Source organism: Mytilus galloprovincialis, chromosome 9 (assembly GCF_965363235.1).
Source record: "Mytilus galloprovincialis chromosome 9, xbMytGall1.hap1.1, whole genome shotgun sequence".
In the NCBI taxonomy this organism is placed as follows: Eukaryota; Metazoa; Mollusca; class Bivalvia; order Mytilida; family Mytilidae; genus Mytilus; species Mytilus galloprovincialis.
Window position 1 is genome coordinate 16,137,408 of NC_134846.1, and position 14,059 is coordinate 16,151,466.

Here is a 14,059-nt window from a genome sequence, read left to right on the forward strand (position 1 = left end):
TAGAAAATTATGGATTAAACCTCCGTTTAAAGCGCTCAACGATGTGTGAATATGTTACCTAATCAACTGCTGTTTATGAAAGAAAAAAAAACACTTTCAAAATGCAGGGTCCTTAATGATTCCCAATACAATATGTTTGGCATTTTTGACTTTTTTTATTATAATACTGGGACCTATGGTAACTTTTTTTCCATTTCATCACACAAAGTTCTTAATCGTGTAATAGGATTATTAAATCAGTGATGTGCACCTCAATATAAAGATTTCAATTGTACATAAGGAAGGTTGTTCTCTCCCTCTCTCTCATTCAAACTTTAACCAATGTATTATCTCAATATAAAAAATGCCTTTTTGTTTTTTAATAAATATTTACTATATGTTTGTGTTAATGAAATATAAAAAAAAGGAATTTGAATCAGTCATTTGCTGCTGATATTATGATATTTAATGTCACTTAAAAAAAATGATGAACAAATTAATGCTTAAAATAACTGAAGCTGTATTCTAATTTATTTTAAATAGTTTCTTCAAAAAAAGAAGATAACAGCTGCTTACTATCCACCCAGGTTGGACTTTTCACTGGTGGTGTTCTTTTTGGTGCTTTGATTGCATCCACTGTGTGTATTCCAGTAATTAAAAAACGCACATGTCGTAAAAAAGACGGTAAGAATTATTTTCGCTTATTATTTCTTCTTGCAATGCTCAATATTTCATATTTCACTGAAAATTAACTAATGTATAGCAATGTCAATTTGGTAGTCATTGAATATAGATATAAGAAGAAGCATTAAATGTATAAATAAAATCTTTCTCCATCCAAGTCACAATTTTATAAAAGTAAACCTTTATAGTTCGGTTTTCAACACGGAGCCTTGCCTCACACCGAACAGCAAATGTGTTAATTCAAACGGTATATTAAATCAAAGGTATATAACATCAATATAGATCTTACTAAATGAAAAGTACACTTTGAATAATGTTTTATCGAAGATTTTACACAAATAAAAATCACGAAATAGCTTAAAAAGCATAAGGTATTACATGTAATGAGTAAACTTAAAGTCTGTTTATAGTTTGAAACCATTATTTGTTTTTTTGTAGGCAACAATGATGTAACGAAGATACCTCAGAGGTATTTATGTTATTTATAATTTGATATCTTTACTTGCACAAATATTTGATTAGCCTTCCATAAGAAAAGACACAATTTAATTCAAATGGTAAACAAAGAAAACAACCACAAATAATTCATTGAAAAGACGCCCAAAATCGTATAAAGTGTTATCGTACTCGAAATATAAATGATGCTCATTAATTTCATATACCAATATTTAGTGGCACAGTGACAACAGAACAGCAATGAAACATATTGAAAGCATTGTTGACAAATGTGATAAATATTGGTGGTATTACTAATTTCATAGTATATATCATGCCATAATTGTTCGATTTTCACACGCTCAATTTTAAATTAGGTATTGGAAAGTCAGAATTTAATTGTGATTATAGTGAATTTTATTGAATCCGTATAAAGCAGATTATTAAAGTCATTGTTTGGTTATTTCTACTGACCTATATGTTAAGTTCTTTTCATGGGTGATTTTTTTAAACTGCTAAATCTCAATTTAGTTTCAATAAATAAAAAGAATGAAGTATGATGCGCAATGCTAGTCACAATCTTTTTACATGTAAGTTATATGTGTTTTTTCAAGGAGTTTTAATCACGCTGAATGTAAAAGAAATATTCGGCTTACCTACAGAAATATATATCAGGACACAGGACAGATCATTTTTTCACTCATCAGATGCGAATTTTCATCTCATAATCGGTATAGCTTCATAAAATTTAATTTGTACGAATGAATCTTCAAGATTCAAAACTGTTATTAAACTTTATCCAGGATTGACGTGTTAAAAAAAATAAATACTTATGTTGACCATTGTGTCCTTATGTAGACTATCTGCTATACGTGTATCGTTTTATTGAACATGTCTAGTACATAATCTTCTCTTTGAAAAAGTGTAATGCATTAAATTTTTATGGGTATTGTTTGTGCGGATTTTTTTTTTTGGTTAAAAACTACATCTTAATAGTGCAGATAAAACTTCATCAAAGTCCTAGATTCCAGATCAAAATCAAAATCTTATCAAGTATCCCGCTAGTTATGTTATACACATATGTGACGAAATGTAATACTAACAAACTAGTTTATATTTTGTAGTCATGGGCCACGACATGATGACGATTTTCGAATGGAACATGTATCTACATATCAAGATCTTACTCATGATTCCATGCCAAATGATTATGATCAGATAAACACAACATACGTCAATCACTAAGTTGTCAGCAACAGATATATAAACATAAGATGGAACCAATTAAACGTATTATACAATGAAATATATATCAGATGAATATATTTAGACGGCACAAACTCTATACAAAAAATATTACATGTCTATGCAACTGTGTCATTAACGAACATCTTTTGGATACATCAACAGTATACAATAACTTGATGATTAAATGTCAAAAATTGACAGGTTTATCGGACAAAATAAAAGAGACAATGACAAAAGATAAATGAATACAACAGTAAAAAAAAAAAAACCAATCAAGACATTCTTTTTATAACTATTTATCAAATTGAAAATTAGATTTATAGAATTGCAGATACATCTATAAACCCTTACATGCTCAATTTAAAATCAGTAAAATAAAGTTGATATAATTAAACCGAATAAGTATGTTATTGTTAAGATGACTACGAAACATCAGATATGATTCTAAGAACAATCAAAAATGTGTAAAAGTGCAAACAGACGAAGGTCATTCCTTGCAACTTTTATGATATTAAAGTCCTTCCACATATTTTGTACGTTAAATTGTCCTTTCAGTGCTTCATTGATATATTTCAAATCCTTTATTTATAAGTATTAACAAGTATATTATAAAGAAAATAATAAGAAGAAAACAATCCATGAATCAATATACCAAGTTTGAACATGAAAAGCAAATAAACAAGGAAAACGTGATTGGCTTTAAACATGCTCACAGTATTTTACAGCGAGTAGTATGCAATGACCATTATATCGGTGTCTGTTGGTTTTTTGTTCGTTGTTGGTACATTGAAACAATCAATTGAGTTAAACAAATTGCAGCTGATTTTAACAGATTTCTTTTTGTTTTGTTTTAGCATTGATATTATCTTTCATTTAAAAAAGACATGGAAAATACAAATGTGTGAACTCTAATTCTAATATATTTTGTATAAAAACTTGCATTTGTTTTTGCTTAGCTTTCTACACACCTTAAAACCTTGAGGTTCCTTGCAACCTTCTTTCCTTTGAAATTTAACACCAACCGTACTATGTTTCTGATACAAATTGGAAAAAGTAAGACATGTTTCGTTACCTGATGATAGCGTTTCTTTGTTTACATTGCATATGACTTCATAATTTAAAAAACGTCACAACTAAATCCCTAACAACAGAACCAAAATCGGAAACGTTACGGTATTTTCGTTTCTTTTTTTTAAAACAAATATTTAAGTTACAAATAATTATTCATACAGACTTCGTCCCCATTTACAGGTAATGCCTGCCTCATATTAATAATAAATAATAATAAAATTCTTTTTTAACGAAGGTAACACATTTAACATTTTTAAATCATTATAAATGTATGTCAATGAAAATTAAATCTGTGTTTGCTTCAAGAAAATGATGTAAATACCCCCCCTTTTTTTCTCCCAAAGACAAATGGTCAGTGCTTTTCTTCCTACATTTATGAGATGATGTGATGTTTCTACAGTAGGTCTTTTTTATGGTGTCAAATTGCTTTTCTAACCAAAAACAAAAATTAACAAACTTACCAGAACCAACTGTAACTGAAACTTTTGCTTTGGAATTTCCGTTGCTATATTTGGAATGGCCATGAAAGGATGGCAGCAACTCATGTTGTCTTCTTGTCTACTGCAATCCAACTCTTGTCTATGTTTGCAGCATATGCATTTCAAAATGTGAGTCTGAAACTTAGACATTATGGTGATAGTCTGGCCTCATGAGTCATGTCTAGACTATCTGATCAGGATTAGACTTATCCCAGTGGCAGTGGGAATGTCTTTGTCACATGGTTTGCTATGTCTTTGTTACACTCTTTCAATAAAAATAAGTTTTTGGCTACACCATATTCATCAAAAATACCATTATTTTCTATCCTTCTGCACATTTGTTGATTTCCCTCCTTCTGTTATTGACACTAAATCTACCTTTTATTGTGAAGAGTTTTACAAAGGGAGATAATTGTAGGTATATTTTTCAGTTTTTCATCTTTTATTCAAATAAGCTTATATCAATTTGCAACGAAAATCCCGTTAAGGAATACTAGTTTGTAGTGAACCATAACGTTTAACAAAATATTGTTTCAATTTGAGTGACTTTTGAGGTTTTATGGACATTTTCAGTACATGCTGAATTCAAATTTTAGAAAAACACATTTATGTCAAAAAAAAAATCAAAAAAAAAGGTTGAAACAAGATCCAAATTACAGTTTATTTTAGTAAAAAGTCTGAATTTAAAGGCAAAACAAATTTTTTTGTCATATAGTACTTTGAACTATTCAATAAAAAAACCCCAAAAAAGTCCATTTTCAACAACATTTTCCAGCAAATTTGGTACTAAAATAGAATTGCCCTGTATTCACACAATTTGAGATAAATTGTCATTTTTTAACCATATAACTATTAAAAGTATTTAATACTTTACAAGCAACCCAAAATCAGCTGAAAACTCCACAACCCCTTTCATGATGTTTTTTTGATTTTGCATGGTTTTCTCGTAGACATCCATTTAAGCAAATTTGATATCAATTCTAAAAGAAAGATAATTGTTACAGTAGAAAAAAGAGATGTTATGACAGATCAATACACTCTAAAAAAAAATGCGATCAGCCGATACGTTAAATAATGTATACACGACAGAATAAAACGTCAAAAAGACGAAACAAAATAAGATTAGATAAAAATAACAAACTGCGACGACAAGTATTAAAAATGCATTTCATTCATCAAACTAAACATTTTCCAATTATTCATCAACTATGTATTCATTTAACAATAGTATTTTAGACGATGAAATAAAATGTTTGCAGATAATTTGCATAAATCCATAGCAAGAATTAACACACACCCTCCCCCTCTGTATCTCATTTACCGTTATTAGATATTATTACCGTTTTTAATACGATACGTTCAAAAGTGTAATTTGTCTACTAATTTATAAAAAATCAACAGAACTAGAGGGTATCAAGCCAATTAGATGAATCAACTCGAATACCAAAGTTGCATTAAAAGTTGTATTTGTAAAGAAATGCTTTTAAAAGTAATAGAACGTGGCTTGTGATACGGGTGCAAGTTCTTGAATAATTAGTAACCTCTTTACTAACAGATGATAACAGAAATAAGGACTTCGTAATTATGAAAGCTGATAAGAATGCATCGACAGTAATTCTAGACAAACAAACGTACTTAAATCAAGCAATGAAATAGCTCAATGACAAGATACATTGTACACAGCTGTCAAGAGATAACACCTTGGGTATATCAACATGATACAAAATAATTGAAAATAAAATAAAGTAATATCACCTGCAGGGATATGTTGATGACACAACACGAAACTATCTGAATTCAAAAAAGGAAAAACAAACATGAAGACTATACCTACTGCCTAAAATTCATAAAATGGACAATAAAATGAAAGAAAATATCGGCGTCAACAAAGAACTTCTAAAAACAGCCGAAATTTCTGGCAGACCTATTATATCACTTTGCAATAGTCCACTTGAAAGAATGGGACATCTCATTGATTATTTCTGAAAACCAGTTGTCAGCAAATTTATGAGTTTGACTGTCCCTTTGGTATCTTTCGTCCCTCTTTTACAACATATACACAGGATAGTACCTCATTTATAAACAAAATAGAAAAATTAAAGTTCCAGATGAATCTTTACTTGCTATTTTTGACATAAGTAGCATGTACACTAACCTTATCACACTGAAATAATAGACGGAGTTACATGAGCTTGGCCAAAAATTGAATCCTGCCACTACGAAATTTCATTATAGCCAAAAAATGATTTTCTAGAATTTTTGAAAATATCACTAGAAAATAATGAGTTTGAATTTAACAGCACAATCAATTGGTGTACCTCAAGGGGCACCAATGTCTTCTAGTCTAGCAGATCTACGAATGAAATAATAACCGATATTTTAAACAGATTTAGACATGTAAATGCAATCGCACACTTATCAATTTATAGGGATGATGGATTTATCCTATTTGAAGGCTCGGAAACAAATCAGAAAAGAAATCGGAAAAGATATTTCAGTCTTCAAGGGACAAAGATTCGTTGAACAAAATATCCTGGACTTGAAACTATATCGAAAACCAACTGATAATTTCCAATACATTTGTATTTAATGGTTTTATAAGTTGTGAAACAATTCGATTTATCAGATCCTCAAATAATAAAGACGACTTAGACTCTCAAATGTCGCTCTTTAAAAGTAAACTCGAAAAAGAGGATACAAGAAACAAAAATAGATCCTTTGATATTTAAAGCACTGGAGAAGCAGAGCTAGCACATTCACATATAGAAACAAATCACGGGAAAATATTCCCCTATGCTGTATAACTAAATACAATCCCATGGTTAAACAACTAGACAAAACCATACGAAAGAATTTGCACATTATTGAAGAAGACGAAACTGCTAAACAGCTTTTTCAGAGACCACCCATTATAGCCTACAAGAAGCAAAATAGCTTGAAGGACATGCTAACATCCTCAAAACTCAGATGATTCATTAAATAAAACAGAGCTAATACTGTAAACCATACTTTGAATATCTAGAAATACGCCAGGTGTCGTGCACCAGAAATATTCTTCAGTATCTAATGTATACAATCATTAAACTAGACTTAAGAAATACGGGTTGGGGGTACCTGATGAGGAATGTCTTGGCCTAAAGCCTAAACCGAAGCACCAGATGTATCAAATAATAATAGACTAGACATGTGATTATAATCATTTAAATCTATGAAGAGATTCAATTAATCAAACATGCATATGTACCAATACGGATCGATTAAGCATCTGCATGGTTCATTGGATTGGTTCAGGACACGTCTTATATTTAAAAGACAACAACAACATAAACAACTACAAATGTAAAGACTAAGCAACACAAACCCTGCAAAAAACCTGAATAGAAGGATATGAACAATTAATTGAGAACATTAATATTGTATTTGTATAAAAACATACTATAAAAAGATGAAAAAAGGACGATGTGTTATGATCTGAGAGAAAAGCGCATGGGCCAAAGTTGAACCAATGTTAACATGACGGGTTTACCTTGAACCAACGTTGGATATTTTCTAATATTACACTGTTGCAACATTTGGCAAATTTATAATTAATGTTTACTTTAAAGTAGGCCCATTTACGGATATTATTTAAAATAACGTTGAGCGAATGTTGGGCATACGTTGAATATTTTTTTTAATATAGTAGAGCCATTGTAATCAATTGTTTAAAACTAAATTGATCTAACGCTGGACGCTAACTCTAATTGAATGTAGTACAGGAACAACGTTAGACAAACGTTATATATTATCCAAAACCATATCGACAAACACTTGCTTTTTTAATAGCATGTTAATATTTTGTTTGCACCATTTTATATCCAATATGGTGTCATTGGCCAGTTGAGATTTTTATGTATAGATCTACCTAGGCATGTATTCAAATCATCACTTATCAGTAAGCGTACCGGATGAACCTTTTATTTTTGAAACATGTTTTCTACGCTTGGATATTAGCACCAACATTGGTATACCGACGCCTAGTTTAATTAACGGTACAACCTTTATCCAACGTTTGGTCAACATAAGCATGGGTATATCCTATGGAAATAAAAACGTGTATGCACTTTTGCATGTCATGTGATGTCCTAGAACTACTAATAGCCAGTTCATTTGCACAGTAGATGATTGTTGTTTCATTGATGATTTTACCATTTCTTCTTGCATAGATCTCAAACAAGGGTCCATACAACAAAACCAGTCAAGAAAAAAGGATTTCACACTGGCGTAATGGTATGAGATATACAAAAAAAATAAAGAAAGATAACATTACTATGCTGACATAAAAAGAAAACAAACATTTGATATATCATAAAAAAAAAAAGCAGAGAACATTTATGCAAACATTAAAAAAGCTTTCAAACAGCAAACAATCGTTGATTACACTTTATAGAAGATAACGTCTTAACTGGAAGGCACGATTTCAGGAAAGGTCAATTAAAGCAAATATTTAGGCATTGCTTTAAATTAATAATTAGCAAATCGTTGTCCATAAGTCCACACAGTATAATCATTATCAATCCATTTATGGTACAATTGAATGATAAAGGTATATGTGCCACTGGAAAACAGATAAGGAACTATCAATAATGTAGCAGGAAGCATTATTGAACTTGTTAAAATTTACATTAAGTTTGTTCATTTTATGTTAATGGTTTTATTAGTTTGAATTATATCTATGGTGTCCCTTTAAGATACTTGTCGCTTAGAGAATTATATCTTAAAGAGGGACTTACTTGCACACGTTATCCTGAATTCGGACATGGGATGGATTTATCAAATGAAATGTTAGCTCTTAAAACCAAAATCTACATTGTTGGAAATCTTTAAAATTAGTTCACAATTCTTTTTTTTTTTAAAGAGTCTTAAAAAACTAAAGGTGACAAATTAAAAATAGTCAAATCTATATATGCTGTAAACCTTATGATATATGCAATAAATGTTTTGAAGACATGTACTTGTTCTTAAACATTATTTTCAAAAGTGTGTTTTATACTATTAGAGGAATTTGGAAAGAACTAAAAATTTCATGAAAGATGATATAACTATGTGTTTTGTTATTTAATTTTGACATGTGATTATGGACTTTCCGAATTGATTTTCCTCTGAGTTCAGTATTTTTGTGATTTTACTTTTTATTTTTTATAACTACTTTCAAAAATAACAAACAAATAAATTTCAAAACAGATTATCTTTGTAAATTAAGTTTTAAGATCATTAATCTTTCTCGAGACATCAAATATTTAAAAATATATTTGACTAGTTTGTGATATCGATTACTTAATATTTTTTCTGTTCTGATAAGCAGTTACATACACGAGCAAATCGTACAAGTTAAGATATTTAAACACCATAATTAAGATGGTAACAAGGGAAAGTCATATCCAAATATGGATAATTGACGATATGATTCATATCGAAATTTGATACTAAGTATTAGTTAATTGGTAGAGATCAGTCTTGTGAACAATACTCGCCTAATCAGATAAATATAGACTTACTTAAGTAAAACTGAATAAGATTATCTATTCCTTTAGTGATGCTTGCGTCAAATTTTATCTCCGATATCATTGGCCTTTTAAATTTTTACCAATAATCATGTGGTTTTTATAAGATAGAGAACTAATCCATGCTATTTCATTTTTAAATCTTCCAAGATGAAGTGGGTATTTATTACAGGATTATGTATGACATTATTTGGAATTCATGTGTTGGCAGCAGTGTCTTTAGCAAAAACAAGAAAATTAGCGAAGAACAGATTTTTTCGGTTGGCTTTTTATCTGATCATTACTGATGCTTGTTTGGTAATTGAGTATGTTTGGAAGGTTATTACCATGAATATTAATGAATTCAGCATTGATGGTCCGCATCAATACCATTGTTTAGTCATGATACATATCTGTCCTGCTTCAATCCTATGTTCCTTATTGACCACATTTAGCATGTGCCTCCATCGTTTGAATGCTACATTTACAAGACCAAACAAAGTTTTGAGTGTTTTGACAAGCAACATTGCTATAGGACTAGGATTTGTTTTGGTACACGTTTACGTCGGATTGCGTTGTGTGTTTGAGCTACTGCACCCACATGTACTCTTACCATGCGATCCACTATATAACACACAAAAAGACTTTCTCCTGTTTGTAGATGTTCCTAATGCCATTGTCGTTTCGTTGATTGCATGCTGTTACATCATTGTGATTTGTAGAATAAGAATAAAGAAATATTTGGTTATGGAAATCGCGACCTTGAGTGAGACACAAATTCAGCAGCAAAGAAAAGTTTCGTTGAGAATGCGGTATAACACGATTACCCTAAGCTGTATCATCGTTGTGACCGCTTGTGCAATTTTACCCAGAACTATATATGGTCTCTACATTAATGTTAGTGATAATATTAATGATGAAATCATCAAAGCTACCAACAATCTGATTTTGATGAATCCTTTGGTAGACCCTTTCATTTATATTTTCAGAATCAAAGAAATACGCAGTCAGTTTGTCATCAGATGTTTCCGGTCTAACAAGACCACGCCTACGACAATAACAAGGACTGAACCAGCAATTGCTACGAAATCTTCTGGTCCTTAAACTTAGAACAATAACCAAAAACATTATTGACGACTTCGGGAACTACATGTATATGTCCATCCACAAACAAAAATCCCATTTGTATTTGATATATTTTTAAAGCGTGTTATATGAAAATATAATTGGAATAAATGCATGAAATGTAAAGTGCAATGTTTTCATTATGGTAAGGTATGTAAAATATACAAATTTCATTCATCTATTCATGGGTTGATGCTTTAAAATATTATTTTTTTCTGAAACATCTCATACTTTGGTGATAGTACATTTTCTTCATCCTGAGATCTTCTTCATAAATATAATAAGGAGAGATGTGGTATAATTGTCAATGAAACAACTATCCATCACAGTTTAAAGTTATTAAATGATTATAAGCTACTGTACAACCTTGAATAATAAGAACATCTATGTCCTCTGGTCGGCTTCAAAAGACCTTAACATGATTTTTTTTTAAACTTACATCTGATGATCCTTAAACTAAAATAGGTCGAGAACTCTAGATTTTCAGACGTCAGAACACATCTGCATAGTAATTTCCAAAACACAAGGCCAATATGGCCTGGAAACACAGGCCACTCGACTCAATGAACTACATTGCATTGTGTGCTATTACGAGTTTACTCTCACTTAAAAACACTTGGAATTAGTGGGAAAACTTTCAACTAATATAGTGCCTGGGACTTTCATAATACATGTTTTTGTTCTGCGAATATGTTTAATGTAAAATGTATAACAAAATCTTCAATTTGCATGCTCAGATTAAAAAGTATTGATTACTGGCTTCACGATTTGACCTTCTTTTTCGTATTGTAAAAGTAGTTGAACAGGTTTTTTTCCATTGTTATGCACTGTACCTGTGCATTAATTTCACGGCGATATGAAGTGACATCTGTACAGTGTGATAATTTTTTTCTAACTTATTTCAACCTGCATATTAACATTTCAAAAAAAAATCTTTCAAAAAACACGAAGAACTGGCACATAAACACTTCTATCTGAACAAGATCTGGAAACTGTTTATAAGAACTTGAACTAAAGGACATCATAATATAAAAATAGTACTTTTACTCGATTTGAATTACTTTTATTTTTAAAGTAGGTCCAATATCATATTTTTTTATTAATATTTTTAAACTGTGAAATTTTTCTGACCCCAAAAGATATTGGACACACTCTTAGTCTTCACATTGTTTACGAACACAACATTCAAAAATCCCTTGTTATTTTAATTATTTATACGAAAATTGCTGTCCTCGTGAATATTAGCAACGACTGTTATAAACGGCTAGCTTTATACTTGTTAGTTTGTCTTATGGGGTAATTGTGTTCGTCACCGTTTTTCGTTGCTGTCTTGTGCACGAATACCTAAGATCTCCATGCCATCATCAATCATATTAATGGCTATATATACAAACTTAGCAAAATTGAGAATCCCGCAATGCATGACAAAATGTGTTGCTTTTCAGTAAATAACACGTGTTCTCGGTTAATTGTAAATAAAGGCAACAGTAGTATACCGCTGTTCAAAACTCATTAATCCATGGACAAAAAACAAAATCGGGGTAACAAACTAAAACCGAGGGAAACGCATTAAATATAAGAAGAGAACGACGACACAACACTAAAATGTAACACACACAGAAACGGACCAAGCATCAGACAAAATCCCACGAGAATAACAAATATAACATCAAAACCAAATACATGAATTTGGGATAGACAAGTACCGTGACACGTCTTATCGCAATGTGAATTTACACTCAAAAATAAGAGAAAACAAACGACGCAACGGTAAAATATAACACACACAGAAACGAACGATAATATCACAATGGCAATATTCCTGACTTGGTACAGGACATTTTTAAAGGAAAAAATGGTGGGTTGAACCTGGTTTTGTGGCATGCCGAACCTCCCTCTTTTATGGCCATGTGAAATATAACATCAAAATGACAACACAACACCACAGGACTACAATATAAATAAATTGGAGAACACATTTGACAAAGAAACACACGAACAACAGCCAACAAAAGGCAACAAGTTCAAAATTTTAATACGCCAGAAGTGCATTTTGTCCACACAAGACCTACTCGTGACGCCCAGATACAAAAGTTTGAAAGCCGAACAGCATTGAGGACAAAAAGATCAAAAAAGTTGTGCCAAGAACGGCCAGGGTTTTCTGTTAGTTACCAGAACATCCCTATTATTAGAATAATTTATACTTTTGCAAACAGTAAATTTTATAAAATGACTATACAAAAGATGTACATGATAAAACTGAAGTATTAACTAATTACAGGAAACAACTGAAATACATTACATAACCAGACATTTGCAACACAAAAAGTAGACACATCCGAATAAGTTTAAATCTCAACGCCAAGTGACGTCATATTTGAAATTGTAAAACATGACAAAAAAAATGACGTCATTTGAACTTGTAAAACAGATCATCAAAAAATGAAAAATGACGTCACATTTGAATGAATAAGATAGAATTAGGATTGATTTAAGATTATATTTGAACTAAATACTGATATTGCATTTAATAACAATGGACATTTCAATACTTATAAATAGCAAACTAAGGTAGCAATTAACTATATTATAAAGCTATGTTTGGTTTGTTTTGAATCTAACTTCAAACGTAAAATATCGTACTGATTACGTTGAACAAAATCATATCTAATAAATGAAGGCGGTGATTAATTTTCTTTACCATAACACATAAATATAATAGAAAAAAAGTCAACACATTTGACAAAATCCGATGAGAATTACAAATATAAAATTAAACATTTAAACTAAATACATGAATTTGGGATAGACAAGTACCGTAACACGTCTTATAGTAATGCGAATTCACACTCAGCAAAACAGTCACAATCGGGAATAAGTCACGTTTGGTAATTAAAAAATTAGACGACATAATGACAAACCACAATCTACCATGTGGTAAAAATGTCCTTAGCTAGTTTGGTCAAAGACACATCGTATGGATCCACCAATTCGTGATGGTGTCCATAAAATTTACGGAGTGTCAATTTTAATCTGTCCTCCTCATAACTTTGTTGGAGCAGTTTCTGCGTAAGGAGCACACTCCTGTATATGAAGTCCGTATAGTGTGAACAAGCACGAGAATAACGTATCAATTGTGATATGTAAACACCATACGAAGGGGCAGAGGGTATGTTACTGCTGAGAAATGGGAAATTGATAATTGGGAAGTTGAAATCGTCCCGTTTATCATCGATTTTCGTGTGAAGTCGTCCATCTACGTCAATATTGAGGAAAAGATCAAGGTATGAAGCAGTCCTTCTAGTATCAGTAGTATCCTTAATTTCAAGTTCACTGGGATATATGAGATGTAAGTATTGGCTGAAATATGGGTTATTCAATGATAGAACATCATCAATATATCGGAAAGTAAAATTAAAGAATTTCGCAAGGTGCTTTTTGTTTTTGTCTTTTAGAAGGTTCTGAATGAATTCTGCTTTATACGAGTACAAAAAAAATCAGCCAGCAGGGGTGCAC

At 31.0% G+C, this 14,059-nt stretch overlaps 1 long non-coding RNA gene across 1 annotated transcript; it reads left to right on the forward strand.

Moving 5' to 3' along the window:
* The first annotated feature begins 528 nt into the window (after positions 1-528).
* LOC143046658 (uncharacterized) lies at positions 529-3,358 on the forward strand. The gene is made up of 3 exons (XR_012969211.1): positions 529-663; positions 1,102-1,132; positions 2,223-3,358. It is a non-coding gene; the product is annotated as an uncharacterized LOC143046658 (long non-coding RNA).
* Positions 3,359-14,059: the final 10,701 nt, after the last annotated feature.